Source organism: Oncorhynchus kisutch, linkage group LG27, assembly GCF_002021735.2.
Source record: "Oncorhynchus kisutch isolate 150728-3 linkage group LG27, Okis_V2, whole genome shotgun sequence".
NCBI lineage: Eukaryota > Metazoa > Chordata > Actinopteri > Salmoniformes > Salmonidae > Oncorhynchus > Oncorhynchus kisutch.
Genome location: NC_034200.2, coordinates 1,495,029 through 1,521,802, shown reverse-complemented (window position 1 = coordinate 1,521,802; position 26,774 = coordinate 1,495,029). Strand labels below are relative to the sequence as shown.

Here is a 26,774-nt window from a genome sequence, read left to right as displayed (position 1 = left end):
GCAAACTATGGTCAGGGTGTGACAAGTACAGAGCCAATGTAATAAGTTAGTATTGTGTTGACGAGAAGTCCGAGCATGGACTGAAATCAAGAATTGCATCGATATATTAGGCTGGAATACCTCATCATTCCACTATCTAATGCATTTTGTATTAGATATTTAAAGACAATTAAGTTTAGTGGGCTGGAGTGTAGCCTTCGTGCCTGGTTCATGTAGTCAGATGAATCAAGTCCGGGCTTCACCAAATGAACAACAAAGACGGAATGCAATATGACATTTAATTAAATAGTTTGGGGAATGGCCTGGTCTCTGAGGGAAGATCTTCAGAGTCAGATGATGTACAGAATATCATGTTGATTCTGGCCATCATCACTCCAAAGCACACTGGTTAATGGCTGATGAAATATTGCCAGTGGAGGATCATCCTACTATTTAATAAATGTTTTATTTTACCCGGTAAGTTGACTGAGAACACGTTCTCATTTACAGCAACGACCTGGGGAATAGTTACAGGGGAGAGGAGAAGAATGAGCCAAATGTAAACTGGGGAGCATCTGGTCTCCCATCCAGGGACTGACCAGGACCAACCCTGCTTAGCTTCAGATGCAAGCCAGTAGTGGTATGCAGGGTGGTATATTGTTGGCAATAAAGTGAATTGACTAAGTGAATTTCATACCAATTAAAATAGTGAAACATTGAAAAAGTTATGATAGAGACATACCCAAAACGACTCAAAGCTGATCGACATACCCAAGACCACTCAGAGCAGATAGACATACCCAAGACGACTCAAAGCTGATAGAGACCTACCCAAGACCACTCAGAGATGATAGACACATACCCAAGACCACTCAGAGATGATAGACACATACCCAAGACGACTCCAAGCTAATAGACACATACCCAAGACGACTCAAAGCTGATAGAGACATACCCAAGACCACTCAGAGCTGATAGAGACATACCCAAGACGACTCAAAGCTGATAGAGACATACCCAAGACGACTCAAAGCTGATAGAGACATACCCAAGACCACTCAGAGCTGATAGAGACATACCCAAGACCACTCAAAGCTGATAGAGACCTACCCAAGACGACTCAAAGCTGATAGAGACCTACCCAAGACCACTCAGAGATGATAGAGACATACCCAAGACGACTCAGAGCTGATAGAGACATACCCAAGACCACTCAGAGCTGATAGAGACCTACCCAAGACGACTCAAAGCTGATAGAGACCTACCCAAGACGACTCAGAGATGATAGAGACCTACCCAAGACGACTCAGAGATGATAGAGACATACCCAAGACGAGTCAGAGCTGATAGAGACATACCCAAGACCACTCAGAGCTGATAGAGACATACCCAAGACCACTCAAAGCTGATAGAGACATACCCAAGACCACTCAGAGCTGATAGAGACCTACCCAAGACCACTCAAAGCTGATAGAGACATACCCAAGACGACTCAAAGCTGATAGACATACCCAAGACCACTCAGAGATGATAGAGACCTACAGTTCTACAAAGAACTGACTCAGGGGTGTGAATACTTACGTAAGTTAGATATTTCTGTAAAATTTCTAAAAACAGGTTTTCACTTTGTCATTATGGGGTATTGTGTGTGGATGAGTGAGATACAAAAACTGTGTAATCCACTTGAATTCAGGCTTTAACACAACATGTGGATTATGTCAAGGCAATGTATGTACAGTATCAGTCAAATTCAGACACCTACTCATTCCAGGGTTTTTCTTTATTTTTACTATTTTATACATTATAGATTAATAGTGAAGACTATGAAATAACACATATGGAGTCATGTACTAACACTTAAAAAAAAGTGTTAAACAATATATTTTATATTTGAGATTATTCAAAGTAGCCACCCTTTGCCTAGATGACAGCTTTGCACACTAGACAGTCTCTTAACCAGCTTCATGAGGAATGCTTTCCAACAGTCTTGAAGGAGTTCCCACATATGCTGAGCCCTTGATGGCTGCTTTTCCTTCACTCTGCAGTATAACTCATCCCAAACCCCTCAGCTCCTAGCTGTGCCCTGGACACTATGTGAATTGATTGCCCCTCATCTATCTTCAAAGTTTGTTCTGTTAGGTGACCTAAACTGGGATATGTTAACAAACACCCCGACAGTCCTACAAGCTAAGCTAGATGCCCTCAATCGCACACAAATTATCAACAAATCCACCAGGTACAACCCCAAATCCGTAAACATGGGCACCCTCATAGATATTATCCTGACCAACTTGCCCTCCAAATACACCTCTGCTGCGTCCAATCAGGATCTCAGCGATCACTGCCTCATTGCCTGCATCCGCTATGGGTCCAAGGTCAAACGACCATCCCTCATCACTGTCAAATGCTCCCAAAAACACTTCTGCGAACAGGCCTTTCTAACCGACCTGGCCCGGGTATCCTGAAAGGATATTGACCTCATCCAGTCAGTCGAGGATGCCTGGTCATTCTTTAAAAGTAATTTCCTCACCATCTTACAGTGGGGTAAAAAATTATTTAGTCAGCCACCAATTGTGCAAGTTCTCCCACTTAAAAAACCATCATAGGTACACTTCAACTATGACAGACAAATGAGAAAGAAAAATCCAGAAAATCACATTGTAGGATTTTTTTAAAATTTTTATTTATTTATTTATTTTACCTTTATTTAACCAGGTAGGCAAGTTGAGAACAAGTTCTCATTTACAATTGCGACCTGGCCAAGATAAAGCAAAGCAGTTCGACAGATAAAACGACACAGAGTTACACATGGAGTAAAAACAAACATACAGTCAATAATGCAGTATAAACAAGTCTATATACAATGTGAGCAAATGAGGTGAGAAGGGAGGTAAAGGCAAAAAGGGCCATGATGGCAAAGTAAATACAATATAGCAAGTAAAATACTGGAATGGTAGTTTTGCAATGGAAGAAAGTGCAAAGTAGAAATAAAAAATAATGGGGTGCAAAGGAGCAAAATAAATAAATAAATTAAAATTAAATACAGTTGGGAAAGAGGTAGTTGTTTGGGCTAAATTATAGGTGGGCTATGTACAGGTGCAGTAATCTGTGAGCTGCTCTGACAGTTGGTGCTTAAAGCTAGTGAGGGAGATAAGTGTTTCCAGTTTCAGAGATTTTTGTAGTTCGTTCCAGTCATTGGCAGCAGAGAACTGGAAGGAGAGGCGGCCAAAGAAAGAATTGGTTTTGGGGGTGACTAGAGAGATATACCTGCTGGAGCGTGTGCTACAGGTGGGAGATGCTATGGTGACCAGCGAGCTGAGATAAGGGGGGACTTTACCTAGCAGGGTCTTGTAGATGACATGGAGCCAGTGGGTTTGGCGACGAGTATGAAGCGAGGGCCAGCCAACGAGAGCGTACAGGTCGCAATGGTGGGTAGTATATGGGGCTTTGGTGATAAAACGGATTGCACTGTGATAGACTGCATCTAATTTGTTGAGTAGGGTATTGGAGGCTATTTTGTAAATGACATCGCCAAAGTCGAGGATTGGTAGGATGGTCAGTTTTACAAGGGTATGTTTGGCAGCATGAGTGAAGGATGCTTTGTTGCGAAATAGGAAGCCAATTCTAGATTTAACTTTGGATTGGAGATGTTTGATATGGGTCTGGAAGGAGAGTTTACGGTCTAACCAGACACCTAAGTATTTGTAGTTGTCCACGTATTCTAAGTCAGAGCCGTCCAGAGTAGTGATGTTGGACAGGCGGGTAGGTGCAGGTAGCGATCGGTTGAAGAGCATGCATTTAGTTTTACTTGTATTTAAGAGCAATTGGAGGCCACGGAAGGAGAGTTGTATGGCATTGAAGCTTGCCTGGAGGGTTGTTAACACAGTGTCCAAAGAAGGGCCGGAAGTATACAGAATGGTGTTGTCTGCGTAGAGGTGGATCAGGGACTCACCAGCAGCAAGAGCGACCTCATTGATGTATACAGAGAAGAGAGTCGGTCCAAGAATTGAACCCTGTGGCACCCCCATAGAGACTGCCAGAGGTCCGGACAGCAGACCCTCCGATTTGACACACTGAACTCTATCAGAGAAGTAGTTGGTGAACCAGGCGAGGCAATCATTTGAGAAACCAAGGCTGTCGAGTCTGCCGATGAGGATATGGTGATTGACAGAGTCGAAAGCCTTGGCCAGATCAATGAATACGGCTGCACAGTAATGTTTCTTATCGATGGCGGTTAAGATATCGTTTAGGACCTTGAGAATGAATGAATTGAAATTAAATGAAATTTAATGAAATTATGAATTTATTTGCAAATTATGGTGGAATATAAGTATTTGGTCAATAACAAAAGTTTCTCAATACTTTGTTATATACCCTTTTTTGGCAATGACAGAGGTTAAACGTTTTCTGTAAGTCTTCACAAGGTTTTCACACATAGTTGCTGGTATTTTGGCCCATTCCTCCATGCAGATCTCCTCTAGAGCAGTGATGTTTTGGGGCTTTTGCTGGGCAACACGGACTTTCAACTCCCTCAAAAGATATTCTATGGGGTTGAGATCTGGAGACTGCCTAGGCCACTCCAGGACCTTGAAATGCTTCTTACGAAGCCACTCCTTCGTTGCCCGGGCGGTGTGTTTGGGATCATTGTCATGCTGAAAGACCCAGCCACATTTCATCTTCAATGCCCTTGCTGATGGAAGGAGGTTTACACTCAAAATCTCACGATACATGGCCCCATTCATTCTTTCCTTTACACGGATCAGTCGTTCTGGTCCCTTTGCAGAAAAACAGCCCCAAAGCATGATGTTTCCACCCCCATGCTTCACAGTAGGTATGGTGTTCTTTGGATACAACTCAGCATTCTTTGTCCTCCAAACACGACGAGTTGAGTTTTTACCAGAAAGTTATATTTTGGTTTCATCTGACCATATGACATTCTCCCAATTTTCTTCTGGATCATCCAACTGCTCTCTAGCAAACTTCTGACGGGCCTGGACATGTACTGGCTTAAGCAGGGGGACACTTCTGACACTGCAGGATTTGAGTCCCTGGCGGCGTAGTGTGTTACTGATGGTAGGCTTTGTTACTTTGGTCCCAGCTCTCTGCAGGTCATTCACTAGGTCCCCCCATGTGGTTCTGGGATTTTTGCTCACCGTTCTTGTGATCATTTTGACCCTACGGGGTGAGATCTTGCGTACAATTTTGTTTCTGGTGTCCTTTGACAGCTCTTTGGTCTTGGCCATAGTGGAGTTTGGAGTGTGACTGTTTGAGGTTGTGTCTTTTATACTGATAACAAGTTCAAACAGGTGCCATTAATACAGGTAACGAGTGGAGGACAGAGGAGCCTCTTAAAGAAGAAGCTACAGGTCTGTGAGAGCTTGTTTGTTATTGACCAAATACTCATTTTCCACCATAATTTGCAAATAAATTCATTAAAAATCCTACAATGTGATTTTCTGGATTTTTTTCCCCTCATTTTGTCTGTCATAGTTGAAGTGTACCTATGATGAAAATTACAGGCCTCTCTCATCTTTTTAAGTGGGAGAACTTGCACAATTGGTAGCTGACTAAATACTTTTTTGCCCCACTGTATATAAGCATATCCCTTTCAAAAAAAATTGAAATAAGAACAGATATAGCCCCTGGTTCACTCCAGACCTGACTGCCCTCGACCAGCACAAAAACATCCTGTGGCGGACTGCACTAGCATCGAATAGTCCACGAGATATGCAACTTATAAGGGAAGTCAGGAACCAATACACGCAGTCAGTTAGGAAAGCTAAGGCTAGCTTTTTCAAACAGAAATTTGCATCCTGTAGCTCTAACTCCAAAAAGTTTTGGGACACTAAATTCCATGGAGAATAAGAGCACTTCCTCCCAGCTGCCCACTGCACTGAGGCTAGTTAACACTGTCAACACCGATAAATACACAATAATCGAGAATTTCAACAAGCATTTCTCTACGGCTGGCCATGCTTTCCTCCTGGCTACCCCAACCCCAGCCAACAGCTCCGCACCCCCCGCAACTAGTTGCCCAAACCTCCCCAGCTTCTCCTTCACCCAAATCCAGATAGCAGATGCAAAACCTGACGCGTACAAATCAGCTGGGCAAGACAACCTGGACCCTCTCTTTCTAAAATGACAGACTCCTATTACCAGTCTGTTCAACCTCTCTTTGGTTTCGTCCGAGATCCCTAAAGATTGGAAAGCTTCCGCGGTCATCCCCCTCTTCAAAGGGGGTGACACTCCCTGTTATAGACCTATATCCATCCTGCCCTGCCTTTTTAAAGTCTTCGAGAGCCAAGTTAAACAGATCACTGACCATTTCGAATCCCATTGTACCTTCTCCGCTGTGTAATCCGGTTTCCGAGCTGGTCACGGTTGCACCTCAGCCACGCTCAAGGTACTAAACGATATCATACCCGCCATCGATAAAAGACACAACTGTGCAGCCATCTTCATTGACCTGGCCAAGGCTTTCGACTCTGTCAATCACCATATTCTTATCGGCAGACTCAATAGCCTTGGTTTCACAAATGACTGCCTCGCCGGTTCACCAGCTACTTCTGAGATAGAGTTCAGTGTCTCAAATCGGAGGGCCTGTTGTCCAGACCTCTGACAGTCTCTATGGGGTTACCACAGGGTTCAATACTCGGGCCGACTCCTTTCTCAGTATATATCAATGATGTCGCTCTTGCTGCGGGTGATTCCCTGATCCATCTCTACGCAGACGACACCACTCTGTATACATCTGGCCCTTCTTTAGACACTGTCTTAACAAACCTCCAAACGAGCTTCAATGCCAGACAACACTCCTTCCTTGGCCTCCAACTGCTCTTTAAATGCTAGTAAAACTAAATGCATGCTTTTTAACCATTCACTGCCCGCCCACCCGACTAGCATCACTACTCTGGACGGTTCTGACTTAGAATATGTGGACAACTACAAATACCTAGGCGTCTAGCTAGACTGTAAACTCTCCTTCCAGACTCATATTAAACATCTCCAATCCAAAATTAAATCTAGAATTGGCTTCCTATTTTGCAACAGAGCCTCCTTCACTCATGCCGCCAAACATACCCTCGTAAAACTGACTACCCTACCGATCCTCGACTTTGAAGATGTAATTTACAAAATAGCCTCCAACACCCTACTCGGCAAACTGGATGCAGTCTATCACAGTGGCATCCGTTTTATCATCAAAGCCCCATATACCACCCCCCATTGCGACCTGTATGCTGTCGTCGGCTTGCACTCGCTACTTATTCGTCGCCAGACCCACTGGCTCCAGGTCATCTATAAATCTATGCTAGGTAAAGCACCGCCTTATCTCAGCTCACTGGTCACGATAACAACACCCACCCGTAGCATGCGCGCCAGCAGGTATATTTCACTGGTCATCCCCAAAGCCAACACCTCCTTTGGCCGCCTTTCCTTCCCGTTCTCTGCTGCCAATGACTGGAACAAATTGCAAAAATAGCTGAAGCTGGAAACTTATATTTCTCTCAATAACTTTAAACATCAGCTATCTGAGCAGCTAACCGATCGATGCAGCTGTACATAGCCCATCTGTAAATAGCCCATTCAATCTAAATACCTTATCCCCATATTGTTTTTATTTACTTTTCTGCTCTTTTGCACACCAGTATTTCTACTTGCACATCATCATCTGCTCATCTATCACTCCAGTGTTAATTTGCTAAATTGTAACTACTTTGATACTACGGCCTATTTATTGCCATACCTTCTCACGCCAGTAAATCACTGGGGCCAAGCTTCCTGCCATCCAGGACCTCTATACCAGGCGGTGTCAGAGGAAAGCCCTAAAAATTGTCAACGACTCCAGACACCCTAGTCATGGACTGTACTTTGTGCTACCGCACAAGTCTAGGTCCAAAAGTCTCTTCTACCCCAAGCCATAAGACTCCTGAACAGCTAATCAAATGGCTACCCAGAATATTTGCATTGCCCCCTCCCCCTTTTACACTGCTGCTACTCTCTGTTTATTATCTATGCAGAGTCACTTTAATGCATACACTTTAATGCATACACTTCGATGCATAATCACTCTACCTACATGTACATATTACCTCAATTTTTAACTAATCTATTCTGTACTTAACACGTATTTTTCATAAAACTGCATTGTTGGTTAAGGGCTTGTAAGTAAGCATTTCACTGTAATACCTGTTGTATTTGGCGCATGTGACATAAAATTTGATTTGTATATGTGGACAATGATAGATCCTTAGTGATGTGGACACCGAGAAACGTGAAGCTCTCGACCCGCTCTACTACAGCCCCGTCAATGTGAACGGGGGCGTGCTCGGTCCTCCATTTCCTGTAGTCCACCATCAGCTCATCAGAGGTTGTTGTCCTGGCACCACACTGCCAGGTCTCTGACCTGCTCCCTATAGGTTGTCTCATCGTCGTTGATCAGCCCTACCACCATCCTGTTGTCAGCAAACTTAATGATGGTCCTATTGTGTATTCATTCCGCCATTCGACTGCCAGGTCTCTGACCTGCTCCCTATAGGTTGTCTCATCGTCGTTGATCAGCCCTACCACCATCCTGTTGTCAGCAAACTTAATGATGGTCCTATTGTGTATTCATTCCGCCATTCGACTGCCAGGTCTCTGACCTGCTCCCTATAGGTTGTCTCATCGTCGTTGATCAGCCCTACCACCATCCTGTTGTCAGCAAACTTAATGATGGTCCTATTGTGTATTCATTCCGCCATTCGACTGCCAGGTCTCTGACCTGCTCCCTATAGGTTGTCTCATCGTCGTTGATCAGCCCTACCACCATCCTGTTGTCAGCAAACTTAATGATGGTCCTATTGTGTATTCATTCCGCCATTCGACTGCCAGGTCTCTGACCTGCTCCCTATAGGTTGTCTCATCGTCGTTGATCAGCCCTACCACCATCCTGTTGTCAGCAAACTTAATGATGGTCATAATGTGTATTCATTCCGCCATTCGACTGCCAGGTCTCTGACCTGCTCCCTATAGGTTGTCTCATCGTCGTTGATCAGCCCTACCACCATCCTGTTGTCAGCAAACTTAATGATGGTCCTATTGTGTATTCATTCCGCCATTCGACTGCCAGGTCTCTGACCTGCTCCCTATAGGTTGTCTCATCGTCGTTGATCAGCCCTACCACCATCCTGTTGTCAGCAAACTTAATGATGGTCCTATTGTGTATTCATTCCGCCATTCGACTGCCAGGTCTCTGACCTGCTCCCTATAGGTTGTCTCATCGTCGTTGATCAGCCCTACCACCATCCTGTTGTCAGCAAACTTAATGATGGTCCTATTGTGTATTCATTCCGCCATTCGATTGCAAAATGTTACTTAAATGAAGCGAAAGGTGGAGGGACCTACGTGAATTTGTCAAATAGAAACTCTTGTTTTAATAGAATATTTTGCAACTGTGTGGACTAATGATTACACCCCATTCTACGCTTAGTAGGGAGCAGGCTTTCATGATATGCACAGAAAATAGTAGCAATTTATATCTTCAAAAGTATGTGAGTCTAGAGCAAAATAATCCACCTGATTTATGCTACATAGCATGCTAAATGTGTCTGATCAGATATTAGCAAACTAATAGCTGAGCTGACGGAGATTCAGTGAAACAAAGTCACATGTATTGATTATCAGAGGGCTTTTAGTCGGGATATATCCTAGGCTACTAAGTGAGTGATGAGCAAAATAATCCCCTGTATTACTACAGTAGGCTAAATAGTTAGCTAACCTGCTAGCACAGAGTTCTGATAATAAAGACTAACATCATCAACACTCAATTTGGCATTTTCACAAATATCTCAATATGAAAACGTTGATTTCATGAAAACTAAAATGTGACATTAATTGATTTATCATGACGAGTCCCCATGCTTGTCTCAAAGCAGTGTGAAAATGCTGTCCCAATCATGAACTGGTTGACCACACATGGCTAAAGTATAAAGCTTCAAGTATTTAAAACGGTTGGATGGCTTTGGGAGTTTCAGTAAGCAACAATATGATAAATGCCTTCAATGGCGTTAGCCTACTTTATTCCAATATGTTTGTCATTCGGTGATATTCATTCCACAGTGATTATTGATCGATCCATCTAGCTGTGGTTAAGAAAAGGTACATACATCGTGGTAGGCTTTGCTAAGTGATGGGCGAATCGGCCTGCCTCGCAATGTTTAGAACTGGTAACAGCCTAGTAATGGCCACTGCCTAGAAACCATCATTATGAAGCATCAAATCTCATGAGCGTGTTGCCTACGCCAGACTTAGCTAGGACTAGTCCTATTTATGGTTGGTGCAACAGGTGTCAATTCTGACCCCAAAGTCGGACGTAGCATTTAACACCAACTTCTGTACGCCCAACTGGCCTAAGATCAGCTAGATGCAGGCAAGTGTGTGCAAGGTAGTATTGAATGTGTCAATTTGTCACCTGGATTACACCAATATGTCTCTTGACCTGTGCACCTACGTTATAAACTTTCATTTGTAGGCTAGGTTGTAGCAACCTCATGATGGGTATAGGGGAAATTAGAGTATCAATTAGTAGCCTATGCCTATCGATGTAACATTGAGCTGGGTGAATGGAATATGAACTAAAGTCATCCAAAATGCTGTAATAGAAATAAGCACTGACCGCCACTGTTTCTGACAATGACTAATTATGCTTAGTAAAATTGATTAGAGATAGGCCTACCATCATGCTTTCTCAGCATAGTACGCATATATTCATGCCATTCCCCTAATGAATTACTGCAGTACACAAAGGGTCATTCATGTGGTGGCTGAGGTAACAATCTTTTAATTTAACCTTTATGGTGGTACCGGAGCACCAAGTCTAGGACCAAAAGGCTACTTAACAGCTTCTACCCCCTAGCCATAAGACTGCTTAACCCCCCCATTTGTTTGTGCACTGCCTCTACTCACTGTTTATTATCTATGCATAGTCACTACACCCCCACCTACATGTACAAATTACCTCAACCTGTAACCCCACACACTGACTCTGTACCGGTACCCCCTGTATATAGCCTCCACATTGACTCTGTACTGGTACCCCCTGTATATAGTCTCCACATTGACTCTGTACCGGTACCCCCTGTATATAGCCTCCACATTGACTCTGTACCGTAATACCCTGTATATAGCCTCCACATTGACTCTGTACCGGTACCCCCTGTATATAGCCTCCACATTGACTCTGTACCGTAATACCCTGTATATAGCCTCCACATTGACTCTGTACCGGTACCCCCTGTATATAGTCTCCACATTGACTCTGTACCGTAATACCCTGTATATAGCCTCCACATTGACTCTGTACCGGTACCCCCTGTATATAGCCTCCACACTGACTCTGTACCGGTACCCCCTGTATATAGCCTCCACACTGACTCTGTACTGGTACCCCCTGTATATAGTCTCCACATTGACTCTGTACTGGTACCCCCTGTATATAGTCTCCACATTGACTCTGTACCGTAATACCCTGTATATAGCCTCCACATTGACTCTGTACCGTAACACCCTGTATATAGCCTCCACATTGACTCTGTACCGGTACCCCTGTATATAGCCTCCACATTGACTCTGTACCGGTACTCCCTGTATATTGCCTCCACATTGACTCTGTACCGGTACTCCCTGTGTATAGCCTCCACACTGACTCTGTACCGGTACCCCCTGTATATAGCCTCCACATTGACTATGTACCGGTACCCCCTGTATATAGTCTCCACATTGACTCTGTACCAGTACCCCCTGTATATAGTCTCCACATTGACTCTGTACCGTAATACCCTGTATATAGTCTCCACATTGACTCTGTACCGTAATACCCTGTATATAGCCTCCACATTGACTCTGTACCGGTACCCCCTGTATATAGCCTCCACACTGACTTGGTACTGGTACCCCCTGAATATAGACTCCACACTGACTTGGTACTGGTACCCCCTGTATATAGTCTCCACATTGACTCTGTACCGGTAACCCCTGTATGAAGCCTCCACATGACTCTGTACCGGCACCCCCTGTATGAAGCCTCCACATGACTCTGTACCGGTACCCCCTGTATATAGCCTCCACATTGACTCTGTACCGGTACCCCCTGTATATAGCCTCCACATTGACTCTGTACCGGTACTCCCTGTATATTGCCTCCACATTGACTCTGTACCGGTACCCCCTGTATATATATATAGCCTCCACATTGACTCTGTACCGGTACCACCTGTATGTAGCATTCACACTGACTTGGTACTGGTACCCACTGTATATAGCCTCCACATTGACTCTGTACCGGTACCCCCTGTATGTAGCATTCACACTGACTTGGTACTGGTACCCACTGTATATAGCCTCCACATTGACTCTGTACCGGTACACCCTGTATATAGCCTCCACATTGACTCTGTACCGGTACACCCTGTATATAGCCTCCACATTGACTCTGTACCGGTACCCCCTGTATATAGCCTCCACATTGACTCTGTACCGGTACACCCTGTATATAGCCTCCACATTGACTCTGTACCGGTACCCCCTGTATATAGCCTCCACATTGACTCTGTACCGGTACCCCCTGTATATAGCCTCCACACTGACTTGGTACTGGTACCCCCTGTATATAGCCTCCACATTGACTCTGTACCAGTACCCCCTGAATATAGCCTCCACATTGACTCTGTACCGGTACCCCCTGTATATAGCCTCCACATTGACTCTGTACCGGTACCCCCTGTATATAGCCTCCACATTGACTCTGTACCGGTACCCCCTGTATATAGCCTCCACATTGACTCTGTACCGGTACCCCCTGTATATAGCCTCCACATTGACTCTGTACCGGTACCCCCTGTATATAGCCTCCACATTGACTCTGTACCGGTACCCCCTGTATATAGCCTCCACATTGACTCTGTACCGGTACCCCCTGTATATAGCCTCCACATTGACTCTGTACCGGTACCCCCTGTATATAGCCTCCACATTGACTCTGTACCGGTACCCCCTGTATATAGCCTCCACATTGACTCTGTACCGGTACCCCCTGTATATAGCCTCCACATTGACTCTGTACCGGTACCCCCTGTATATAGCCTCCACATTGACTCTGTACCGGTACCCCCTGTATATATATATAGCCTCCACATTGACTCTGTACCGGTACCCCCTGTATATAGCCTCCACATTGACTCTGTACCGGTACCCCCCTGTATATAACCTCCACATTGACTCTGTACCGGTACCCCCCTGTATATAACCTCCACATTGACTCTGTACCGGTACACCCTGTATATAGCCTCCACATTGACTCTGTACCGTAATACCCTGTATATAGCCTCCACATTGACTCTGTACCGGTACCCCCTGTATATAGCCTCCACATTGACTCTGTACCGTAATACCCTGTATATAGCCTCCACATTGACTCTGTACCGGTACCCCCTGTATATAGTCTCCACATTGACTCTGTACCGTAATACCCTGTATATAGCCTCCACATTGACTCTGTACCGGTACCCCCTGTATATAGCCTCCACACTGACTCTGTACCGGTACCCCCTGTATATAGCCTCCACACTGACTCTGTACTGGTACCCCCTGTATATAGTCTCCACATTGACTCTGTACTGGTACCCCCTGTATATAGTCTCCACATTGACTCTGTACCGTAATACCCTGTATATAGCCTCCACATTGACTCTGTACCGTAACACCCTGTATATAGCCTCCACATTGACTCTGTACCGGTACCCCCTGTATATAGCCTCCACATTGACTCTGTACCGGTACTCCCTGTATATTGCCTCCACATTGACTCTGTACCGGTACTCCCTGTGTATAGCCTCCACACTGACTCTGTACCGGTACCCCCTGTATATAGCCTCCACATTGACTATGTACCGGTACCCCCTGTATATAGTCTCCACATTGACTCTGTACCAGTACCCCCTGTATATAGTCTCCACATTGACTCTGTACCGTAATACCCTGTATATAGTCTCCACATTGACTCTGTACCGTAATACCCTGTATATAGCCTCCACATTGACTCTGTACCGGTACCCCCTGTATATAGCCTCCACACTGACTTGGTACTGGTACCCCCTGAATATAGACTCCACACTGACTTGGTACTGGTACCCCCTGTATATAGTCTCCACATTGACTCTGTACCGGTAACCCCTGTATGAAGCCTCCACATGACTCTGTACCGGCACCCCCTGTATGAAGCCTCCACATGACTCTGTACCGGTACCCCCTGTATATAGCCTCCACATTGACTCTGTACCGGTACCCCCTGTATATAGCCTCCACATTGACTCTGTACCGGTACTCCCTGTATATTGCCTCCACATTGACTCTGTACCGGTACCCCCTGTATATATATATAGCCTCCACATTGACTCTGTACCGGTACCACCTGTATGTAGCATTCACACTGACTTGGTACTGGTACCCACTGTATATAGCCTCCACATTGACTCTGTACCGGTACCCCCTGTATGTAGCATTCACACTGACTTGGTACTGGTACCCACTGTATATAGCCTCCACATTGACTCTGTACCGGTACACCCTGTATATAGCCTCCACATTGACTCTGTACCGGTACACCCTGTATATAGCCTCCACATTGACTCTGTACCGGTACCCCCTGTATATAGCCTCCACATTGACTCTGTACCGGTACACCCTGTATATAGCCTCCACATTGACTCTGTACCGGTACCCCCTGTATATAGCCTCCACATTGACTCTGTACCGGTACCCCCTGTATATAGCCTCCACACTGACTTGGTACTGGTACCCCCTGTATATAGCCTCCACATTGACTCTGTACCAGTACCCCCTGATATAGCCTCCACATTGACTCTGTACCGGTACCCCCTGTATATAGCCTCCACATTGACTCTGTACCGGTACCCCCTGTATATAGCCTCCACATTGACTCTGTACCGGTACCCCCTGTATATAGCCTCCACATTGACTCTGTACCGGTACCCCCTGTATATAGCCTCCACATTGACTCTGTACCGGTACCCCTGTATATAGCCTCCACATTGACTCTGTACCGGTACCCCTGTATATAGCCTCCACATTGACTCTGTACCGGTACCCCCTGTATATAGCCTCCACATTGACTCTGTACCGGTACCCCCTGTATATAGCCTCCACATTGACTCTGTACCGGTACCCCCTGTATATAGCCTCCACATTGACTCTGTACCGGTACCCCCTGTATATAGCCTCCACATTGACTCTGTACCGGTACCCCCTGTATATAGCCTCCACATTGACTCTGTACCGGTACCCCCTGTATATAGCCTCCACATTGACTCTGTACCGGTACCCCCTGTATATATATATAGCCTCCACATTGACTCTGTACCGGTACCCCCTGTATATAGCCTCCACATTGACTCTGTACCGGTACCCCCCTGTATATAACCTCCACATTGACTCTGTACCGGTACCCCCCTGTATATAACCTCCACATTGACTCTGTACCGGTACACCCTGTATATAGTCTCCACATTGACTCTGTACCGGTACCCCCCTGTATATAACCTCCACATTGACTCTGTACCGGTACACCCTGTATATATCCTCCACACTGACTTGGTACTGGTACCCCCTGTACATAGCCTCGTTATTGTTATGTTATTGTGTTACTTTTTATGATAATTTTTTCCTTTAGTTAATTTGGTAAATATTTTCTCATCTCTTCTTGAACTGCACTGTTGGTTAAGGGCTTGTAAGTAAGCATTTCACGGTAAGGTCTACACTTGTTGTATTCGCATGTGACAAATCAAGTTTGATTTGGAGTGGGTGGTTTCGGTTGGGTTTACTTTTTTTTATGATAATCACAAAAATGTCTACTTGTGAAACTGATTTTCACACAGACATGCATGCAAGCACACACATACACATCACAGGGAAGCCCTGGGCCCTGTGTATTACAAGGCAGTGGAGGTACATGGTTGTCCCACATATTTTACTCCTTCACGTCTGTAAGGATACGTGGTGGAAATTCATCTCCATACAGGGCTGAGAGTTCGATACACTAGGCCAGACAGACAGAGAGCCAGAGAGACATTATGCACCTTCATAGTCCTAAGATATCTGTACCACTTTCTATTGTGTCTTGACTGACTGTCCTGTCGATAACATTGTTGGCACTAAAACAAATTCATTTTTGTTTATTAGTTTATTGAGATACCATAGTTGATTTTGATTTGCAATAAAGTTTTCAATTCAACCAAACTAAAAAATATATATTTTATATTCCATATTCACAGTATGGCTGGGCAATATGTCAAGTAAATTATCACGATATATATATATATATAGATATATATACACATTCGATAACAATAATTATCACGATATTAATCAATTAATGTTTTAAAGGTTTGATATCTTCTTCAGAATAAATAATGCCTAAAAAAATCAAAGGCATTTGTTTTGAAGCTCCCACTCTTTGTCAATATAGTGGATAGTGAGGCTAATATAAGGCTCTGACGTGGGACTAGACCACAGATCTTTAGTAGTAGCAAAACAGTGTTGACTGTTTCGGGCAAACATCCCTAGATTGGCTGGTGCTTGAGGGGGGTTCATCAATACCGTGGCACAAACTCAAACATCCCTAGATTGGCTGGTGCTTGAGGGGGGTTCATCAATACCGTGGCACAAACTCAAACATCCCTAGATTGGCTGGTGCTTGAGGGGCGTTCATCAATACCGTGGCGCAAACTCAAACATCCCTAGATTGGCTGGTGATTGAGGGGCGTTCATCAATACCGTGGAGCAAACTCAAACATCCCTAGATTGGCTGGTGATTGAGGGGCGTTCATCAATACCGTGGAGCAAACGCAAACATCCCTAGATTGGCTGGTGATTGAGGGGCGTTCATCAATACCGTGGAGCAAACTCAAACATCCCTAGATTGGCTGGTGATTGAGGGGCGTTCATCAATACCGTGGCATAAACTCAAACATCCCTAGATTGGCTGGTGATTGAGGGGCGTTCATCAATACCGTGGCACAAACTCAAACATCCCTAGATTGGCTGGTGATTGAGGGGCGTTCATCAATACCGTGGAGCAAACTCAAACATCCCTAGATTGGCTGGTGATTGAGGGGCGTTCATCAATACCGTGGCACAAACTCAAACTTCCTGTATGTTCCAAAGAGTGATTTTGCTTCAGATGTTGAAAAAGGTTTGTCGTATTACCAGACTTCGTAGCCACCTGTCTACGGCACAATTTGCACCAACCATTGCTCTGCTCTTTACTGTTATGACCACCAGGGATACTTGTGGTGCACCTTGAACACACACCTGATCAAAGGGGAGAAGCCACACACACACACAGGTTCTGAGTTATTTGTATTACTGTTATACAACACTGTTACTGCTACGTTGCAACTATTATACTGCTACTTTAGTAGTATTGCCTACATTTGATACCCTACTTTCCAGTTCATGACAGTTAGAAACCAGGACATGATATAGCTGGCTGCAACCAAAGCGGAAACCCAGAAGCCTATTTTGGAATCAAATTAATGCAGACAAGGGAATTTACAAAAGTAACTGCAGCAAAGTGAAAGAGTTGAGCTATTTGGGGAGTTTAACACTTACATGTTTGAAGGCTGCACAGGCACACAGTCAAACTTCTAACACAACCTGCCATATTCACCTCTTGGTCCATGTGACATATCTGGGTGAAAACGGCAGTGAGTATGGAAATGTGCAACATTGGTGCATTTGAACGCTATTGGCCAGTGTTTCCAGTGCTATTGATGAATATCATCGGGACGTTGTCTTCTAGAAGACCACACCTACCTGGAATTGTCGGAGTTACCCAGCACCAGCGGCTGGGTGGCCCGGGTCACCCACGTACGGGTCAGGCCGTAGGGCTGCGCCTTTCCCGGTCTTACATGGCAATCACACCTGCCGTGTTGAGCGTCGGTGCAGGCGGACTGCCAGTCGTCACGGTCGGTCCTTAGCCTCCTCTGTGAATCCGAGGAAAGAGGAGGACGGGGCGATGAAGAAGACAGAACGGGAGGAGGAAAAGGGAAAATCCAATTTAAATCCTAGAGACTTTCACCGATTTTCCAGCCATCACTTGCCCCCCTCTCATATGCATGAATATGTCAACCACGAGGCACGTATTCAACCTCAATCGTCTCGTTGGAAACTCAACGCGTATGAAATCAGCAGGCAGGAAAGATCGAGACGGCTCCGACTCCTTGAAGATAATATTTTAAATACAAGGTTTTATCTGGGCAGTGAAGCAAAATGGCGACTTTAATACGAAGGAGGAGTATAACAAATCATTCCGCTGGCTGGAGCTAAAGGGAGACACAAAAATATGTTTAGTGCAGTAATTTTCAATAGCTGCACGAGAGTTAGTTCGAATAAAAGAAAACGAACCGGAGGAAAAAAGCAACGAAAAGATTCGACCTCGGTCGCGTTCGTTGCCGTCTGCAGTTCCTTACCTCGGGGTTTTTATACGGGTATTATCTTCTCGGCCGTGTACAGTAATATAGTAAGTAGTGTGTTGGTTTATGCGCGTTTCCACTACCTTTGACAGTTGCAACTACAGCCTTCAGGCAACTTACAAACTCTCGCGTTATTATGAATGTTATCGAGCAAGTAATATTCGGGGGTTCTGCCTAATAAACCCGGTACAAACCTGACGGTATGATACCGCTCATCCGAAGTAACGCCGTTCGGTCATGACGAAAAGGGGTTAGGCTAAATTCTTAAAACCAGGCTTGATTAAGCGTTTTAATCTGGTACCCCTAATATTACTAAACATTCGGCTTTTATCGTTAAGTGCAGTTTCAGGTAGCCAGTTGAATGCACGGCAAAAATAACCCCTCGATTGTAATGTGTTTTTGGGGCTGTTTCGTGGGTTTCATCCGGTCCCCCCAAACCACTGCTAGGGTAGCAATCAAAACGTGCATAGTGATACTGGGACAGAATTGAATAGGCTTTTCAGCTCTTATCAGATCAATCAATTTGATATAGAATGTGGAATTAATTACGGGATGATATGAAGACTATTATGGTTGAGCATTGCCGAAGTGTCATTTTATTCCCAAAAACCAAATCAATTTCGAAAACCAAGGTCACCTGAAAGTTTCGCTTTTTTCCCCCGCTAATAAACGATTATTTATTTATGATGATGATGATTATTATCATCGTCATTATTGTTATATTTCTGTCAGCAAGTTTCTGTATGAGCGGCTAAATGTTCCCCATGTTACTCTGCTAGTGATATTTAGGTCTAATGTATGTGGCCTGTAGGTCTACTTCTGTATCCACTGAATCATGGCCACTTACAGTGGATGTGGTATCATAGCCACATGCAGTGGGCTCACACAACCAGAGGAGACTTGGTGTCAGGCAGCATGACCTAATATTTCCTATAAATGGAATCATCAGAAACAATGATGTAATCTGTGTACACTGGCCGTTCCCCCAACCCCCCAGAAGAGGGCACGGTATACTTATTTCAGGGCTGGGCAATATCAGAGCTGAAGCAGGGTCATAGGTGTAAAATGTATGCTACTTTCCACCACTCTTTGAAGTAGTTACTGACAGTGGTGGGAAAAGTACCCAATTGTCATACTTGAGTAAAAGTATAGATACCTTAATAGAAGGTGTGATATCCCTCCTATATAGCTTGGGCTAATGTTCCTATCGACTCAGTAAGGCCAGCAGTCTAGTCTTTTTGGATGTATGTTTATTGGTATGTAACTGTTATGAAAGTTGTACAGTCAATTTGATTTGTATTTAAACACCACTTTAAACCTGTTCTTTACTCAAGTAAAAGTGAAAGTCAGCCAGTAAAATACTACTTGAGTAAAAATCTAAAAGAATTTGGTTTTAAATATACTTAAGTATCAAAAGTAAATCATTTAAAATTCCTTATATTAAGCAAAGCAGACAGCACCATTTTCTTGTTTTTAAAATGTACGGATAGCCAGGTTCACACTCCAACACTCTGAGATTGTTGTGTTCTCCACGTGTTCTCTCGATAAGTGGGTGAATTTGACTATTTTCCTGTCCTGACAATAATGAAATGTAGCTACACACTCTAAAGCTCTAAAGCTTACTTTCACTTTACAAACTCTTTCAAATCAGTCCAGAAGAAGAGAAGCAGAGAAGGAATATATTTGATGGAATATATTTAAAACAGCATACTTAATAATTCCTTCCTTGAAGCAGGCCTACCTACCAATAGTACACTATTCCGGACAGTTTTAGTCCTGTGTATTTTGGACGGGTTGTTTCATGCGCCCTTGTGTTTTGCATGTCCATGTCTCCGCTGTCCTTGGAATAAAAGATCCACGTACGGAATAACCTGCTCTCTGCACTTGACTCCTCCACTCACCATTCATAGAGGTCGTAACACTCATGTGTCTATTGCTAGAGGCATATTTCTTAACAAATCTGAGCATTTAAAAGGGATCCGTATTTTTGGTATAGATAAAAATATCAGTCAATTTGCAGATGATGCTGCCCTTTTCCTAAAGGATAGGGCGGCTATTCCCTTGGCTATTGACAGAATCAAGACATTTTCTATGGCCTCTGGGTTGACTATCAACCTTAACAAATGTGATCTCATGCCAATTCATTGCTGTGACTGTCAACATTGCCTCCACACCAGTTAAAAAGGAAGTTAAATATTTAGGAATTGTTATCACTAAAAACATTTCAGATAGAGAATCTTTAAACATCGATAATAGGATTAATTCCATAATTGTTTCATTAAGTCAGTGGCTGCAATGTGATATCTCCATTTTGGGTCGTATTATTTTATCCAAGACTGATGGAATAATTTACCCATCAGTCCCCTTTTTCTTTCTTCTAATAACATAAAACAATTCTGTTCTATTTACATTTATTTGGAGGAATAAAATGTATATTAAATATTCAGACGTTTCAATGTCTGTAGGTTTACAGGCTATTCATTTTGAGTCATTAGTGGGTAATTTTAGAATTAAATGGTTGAAATAATGTCTAATCTTACCTCTATCATATCTCTAACAGTCTGTTTAATAAACTTGGTGGACTTGAACATTCCCAATGAAATGTGATTTCGACCCTCCAAGTTTCACCAGAAAATTAGATTTTTCTGGAAAATAATATTCTAGCACAATTGACCCATTGATTTGGAATAATAGAGCTATTCAATTGAATAGGAAATCCATTTTCAAATCCATTGCATTTGTTAGACAACACTGGGGAGTTTCTGCCGTTTGATGAGTTCATTGGTAAATTTCAGGTTAATATTACTCAGATATAATATATTAAGGTTTACAAAGCAATTCCATTTCCTTTACTTGGACTTATTAAGAACACTTTGTTATATTATGAGGTTGTTCCCACTTTTCCAAGTTTACAAATTAATGACTTGAACCTTTTGGCAAAAAAATTAAACAATAAGTGGATACGATTGACAGTTAAGGAAGACATTTTTGGTGGTTATAATTCAATATATTGCTATGGAAGTGACCAACCCATGCTATGGGTGGTGGGACACAATGCAAATAGTCTGGGTAGCTATTTGATTACCTGTTCAGGAGTCTTATGACTTGGGGGTAAAAACTGTTGAGAAGCATTTTGGTCCTAGACTTGTCCCTCCGGTACCGCTTGCCATACGGGAGCAGAGAGAACAGTCTATGACTGGGGTAGCTGGGGTCTTTGACAATATGTAGGGCCTTCCTCTGTCACCGCCTGGTGTAGAGGTCCTGGATGGCAGGCAGCTTAGCCCCAGTGATGTGCTGGTCCGTACGCACCCCTGAGGGGCTCCAGTGTTGAGGATCAGCGTGGCAAATGTGTTGCTACCTACCCTCACCACCTGGGGAAGGCCGTCAGGAAGTCCAGGATTCAGTTGCAGAGGGAGGGTCATTAGCTTAGTGATGAGCTTTGAGGGTACTATGGTGATGAACGCAGAGATGTAGTCAATGAACAGCATTCTCACGTAGGTTTTCCTTTTGTCCAGGTGGGAAAGGGCAGTGTGGAGTACAATAGAGATTCTTTGTTGCATCATCTGTGGATCTGTTTGAAAGGATGCAAATTGGAGTGTGTCTAGGGTTTCTGGGATAATGGTGTTAATGTGAGCCATTACCAGCCTTTCAAAGCACTTCATGGCTACAGATGTGAGTGCTATGGGTCTGTAGTAATTTAGGCAGGTTACCTTAGTGCTCATTAGCAGAAATTGTCGGTCCTCAATCAAACAAATGGGGATGTTTTACCCCATCCATCAATTTTCCTTCTCTCTTACGACATACAGGTAACTGCCAAAATAAAGGAAACACTTGAGTAAATGAGGGATACAAAGTATATTGAAAGCAGACGCTTCCACACAAGTGTGGTTTCTCAGTTAATTAAGCAATTAACATCCCATCATACTTAGTGTCATATATACAAATGCCCAGTTGTCCATTTTTTAGGCTACCAGCTAGATAAAGAGATCTCAGTGACTTTGAAAGAGGAGTCTCAAAGGAACATAGGGGGTTTAAAGGGTTTATGTGTGTGTGTGTCTCGGTCACCAGATCTCAGCCCAATAAAACACTTATGGGAGATTCTAGAGTGGCGCCTGAGACTAGTGTTTTCCTCCACCATCAACACAACACCAAATTATGGAATCTCTCATGGAAGAATGGAGTCACATCCCTCCGATAGAGTTCCAGACACTTGTAGAATCCATGCCAAGGCACGTTGAAGCTGTTCTGGTGGCTCGTGGTGGCACAACGCCCTACTAAGACGCTAAATGTTGGTGTTTCCTTTATTTTGGCAGGTACCCGTATTAGACCACAGTGCTAAGTGATAGCTGTCAATCCATCACACAGATACTGATGTAGAGGAGTGTCCCAGTATTTTAAGCTACCTCCTGCTGTTCCCCTGGTCTGGGTTATAATTCAGCCTAATGAATGGTTATGGCAGGCTCCTGGTTGACAGACCATAAATCCCTAATAGAGGCATTGATTTACTCCTCCCTGTCTCTGCTGAGCACAAGCCTGGTTCATGGCTCATAAAAGCTGTCAGGTGGAGCCCTATAAGCCAACGTTTGAAAAAGACAGGCGTTGGAATAAGAAAGAGTGAAAAGGTGAGAGAGAAATGAATACACAATCACAGGTTAGAAACACTATCTCCCTACCTACCTGCTCCACAGCTATACGCTCTATCACCTCTACCTCTGCCCATGATGAGACCGTCACAATGTTGACCGGACTTGTTTACCATACAATCATCAACACGATAAGGATTTACATGTAATTAGGCAGGGAGATGCTTGGTATCACCTAGTAATTGTCTCCCAGCAGTAAACCATGCAGGCATGCAGACAGGATGGTGACAGGGGGAACTGTTTGGTATTCACTTACCCATCCACTGAGTGACAGATAAAGGCACTGGTGCAAGGTGCCTTCGTCTGGATAGGATGTGATATCCCTCCCAGTCTCTGTTTTTCTCCCCTCACTTCCTCTCTGTTTCTTTTTTTGCTCTTCATCTATTATATATAGATTTTTTTTCTCTCTCCAATATCCAATTGGTAGTTACAGTCTTGTCCCATCGCTGCAACTCCCCTACGGACTTGGGAGAGGTGAAGGTTGAGAGCCATGCGTCCTCTGAAAAACAACCCTGCTCACTTAATCAGAAAGCCAGCCACACCAATGTGCTGGATGAAACACTGGCCAGCTGGCAACCGAGGTCAGCTTGCAGGCACCCGGCCCAGCACAAGGAGTCGCTAGTGCGCAATGGGACAAGGAAATCCCGGCCGGCCAAACCCACCCATAACTCGGACGAAGCTGGGCAAATTGTGTGCCGCCTCATGGGTCTCCCGGTCACGGCCGGCTGTGACACAGCCTGGGATCGAACCCGGTTCTGTAGTGACGCCTCAAGCACTTCGATGCAGTACCTAAGACCGCTGCGCCACTCGGGAGCCCCATATCTCCATAAATGTTGATAATTTTTTAGATATCTTACTTATACTATCCATTCTCCCTCTACCACTCTCCATCTCTCTCTTCCTCTTCTCTGTGTACATATCTCTCCCTTCCTCTTTTTTCTGTCCCTCTCTGCTCTAGACACAGCACCTCTAACCTTTACGCATCCCTCATTCTTGTGGAGGGATGAAGGCAGAGACAGATGAAGTCAGAAAGAAAGGGACAAGGAAGAGGGCAGGGGGTCAAAGAAACATGACCATATCCAGAGAACACCAGATAACAGGACAAACATAAAACGCCTTTGTTGGCTACATTGTTTGATATCATATAAGACTCTAGATTTCCTGGAATGATAGTTACAGTTTTCAAACATGCTAAATGCTCCAACTTCCTGAGGGGGAATTTGACTGACCCACTCCGGACCTCCCCCTACTCAACATCAGCATCACCTTATCAGAACATTTCTCTCATTAAAATGCAAATCAATAGATAACATTTTTGACATGTGTTTTTCTGGATTTGTTTGTTGTTATTCTGTCTCTCACTGTTCAAATAAACCTACCATTCAAATTATAGACTGATCATTTCTTTGTCAGTGGGCAAACTTACAAAATCAGCAGGGGATCAAATACTTTTTTCCCTCAGTGTAGGTGTCAGTAAGTGAATTTGTGCCAATACTTTTGGTCTCTAAATGGGGGGACCAAAAAAAGTGCTGTAATTTCTAAATGTAATTTCTAAATGTAATTTCTAAATGTAATTTCTAAATGTAAATTCTAAATGAAAGCTGACAGTTTGCACTTTAACATTGTATAATTTCAAATCCAAGTGCTGAGGTACAGAGCCAAAACAACATCAAAATGTGTCACTGTCCCAGTCCTTTGTAATTCACTGTATTTCTAGTTAGCTAAGAGGAGCAAATGACCAAGTACCCATTCCTACTGAGGCATTCTTCATTTGCCTTTGGTTTTAACAATGTGGGTGTCGCACGCGTGCCGCCGTGGTAGCTGGCGCCGCTCTGAGGTGCTTATTCAAGGTTGGCAGTTCTGTGATAGCGTGGTGGGGAGAAGGCTTCTACATAGGTAGTGTTTCTTCAGCCTCTTGCAGACGTCCTGTTGGGTCGTCCGCTGGATGAGAGAAGGTACAGTATGTCTCAGACAGATAAAGTGAAGGTATGTATAACTGCAATCGTGTGACACTTAGATTATGATAAGCAATGGATGTTCTATTATTATGCATTACTATTATCTAAAAAAAACAAGATTCTTCATGTTCCATATCGCTTCTTCATATTTATATACATCTTTAAAACCCTTTTCCATAACATAGCGAAAACAAACAACATATCCATGATATGACAAAGTAAACAAACAAAGAATGCAAGTGTCTGTACACATCTACTGTATGCATTTCCAAAATCAAAAACAAAAGTATAACAGTGTGTTTTCCATTTAACGGTTGTTTCATCATTCAGACAGTCAAAGTCAACTGAAGGGAGGGATAGAGGGAGGAGGAATGGAGCAGAGGAGGTATGGAGAGAGTAGCCTCACAGAGTTAAGTAAACACAAGACTTCTAGGGAATAGAGCAGAGGAGGTATGGAGAGAGTAGCCTCACAGAGTTAAGTAAACACAAGACTTCTAGGGAATAGAGCAGAGGAGGTATGGAGAGAGTAGCCTCACAGAGTTAAGTAAACACAAGACTTCTGGGGAATGGAGCAGAGGAGGGGAGGAGGTATGGAGAGAGTAGCCTCACAGAGTTAAGTAAACACAAGACTTCTGGGGAATGGAGCAGAGGAGGGGAGGAGGTATGGAGAGAGTAGCCTCACAGAGTTAAGTAAACACAAGACTTCTGGGGAATGGAGCAGAGGAGGGGAGGAGGTATGGAGAGAGTAGCCTCACAGAGTTCATAAACCCAAGACTTCTGGGGAATGGAGCAGAGGAGGGGAGGAGGTATGGAGAGAGTAGCCTCACAGAGTTTATAAACACACGACTTCTGGGGAATGGAGCAGAGGAGGGGAGGAGGTATGGAGAGAGTAGCCTCACAGAGTTAAGTAAACCCAAGACTTCTGGGGAATGGAGCAGATCAGGCCAGGGTTTGGGGTTGGAGAGCAGCTAAATTAGATAAAATAGATAAGAAAAATGATTCGATACTTGTTGATTTTTGTTCATTTAAAGGTACAACCTAGATTCGAGCCAATGTTGAACATGTTACTACACCAACTGTTACACCCAATGACAAGTTTATGCGCATGAGCTTAGCTAGCCAACGTTGCCATGACATCGCCTGTGTGATCGGGGATTTCTGCTGCCTATCTTCATACTGTACTGTCTTTGGTAGCCTGTTCCTCAGGACAGGAAGCACAAGAAGACCTGCTCCCTTTTACCATCATTTCTGAAACTCCGTTTTCTGAGTGAAACAGAATCACATATATCGGCTTCTTTCTTCAAAGGATCCCAATTCACAGTCATGCTGGGTATCGGTTTACTAGTTAGTTTATGAAGCACAGGAACAGTAGGCTGTCTGGATGTCTGCATTCACAGTGTGACAGTAACAGTTCCAGCTCTACAGTATATACCCTGTTGCCTTTCAATGACACATTGAGTACTTGGGCTACCAGGTGTGTGGAACATATCTTAGTGATCAGTTACAATTACTGATCAATGAGAGAGAGAGAGAGACAGAGACACAGAGAGAGAGAGAGAGACAGAGAGAGACAGATATAGAGAGAGAGAAACAGAGAGACAGAGAGAGAGACAGAGACACAGAGAGAGAGAGAGAGAGAGAGAGACAGAGACACAGAGAGAGACAGA

General features: G+C 44.0%; 1 protein-coding gene across 4 annotated transcripts in view; it reads right to left on the bottom strand.

Annotated features, from left to right (window-relative positions):
* The window catches only part of LOC109879591 (zinc finger protein 512B-like), a 112,816-nt gene extending 92,449 nt beyond the window's left edge, over positions 1 to 20,367 (bottom strand). Inside the window, exons 1-2 of one of the 4 annotated variants that reach the window (XM_031806614.1) lie at positions 17,848 to 20,367; positions 17,644 to 17,722 (exon numbers count right to left, since the gene is read on the bottom strand). The gene's annotated coding sequence lies outside the window, so the exon portion shown is untranslated. The remainder of the gene's footprint in view (positions 1 to 17,643; positions 17,723 to 17,847) is intronic. The other 3 variants (XM_031806615.1, XM_031806613.1, XM_031806612.1) reach the window with 3 other exon arrangements.
* Between the last annotated feature and the right edge of the window lie 6,407 nt (positions 20,368 to 26,774).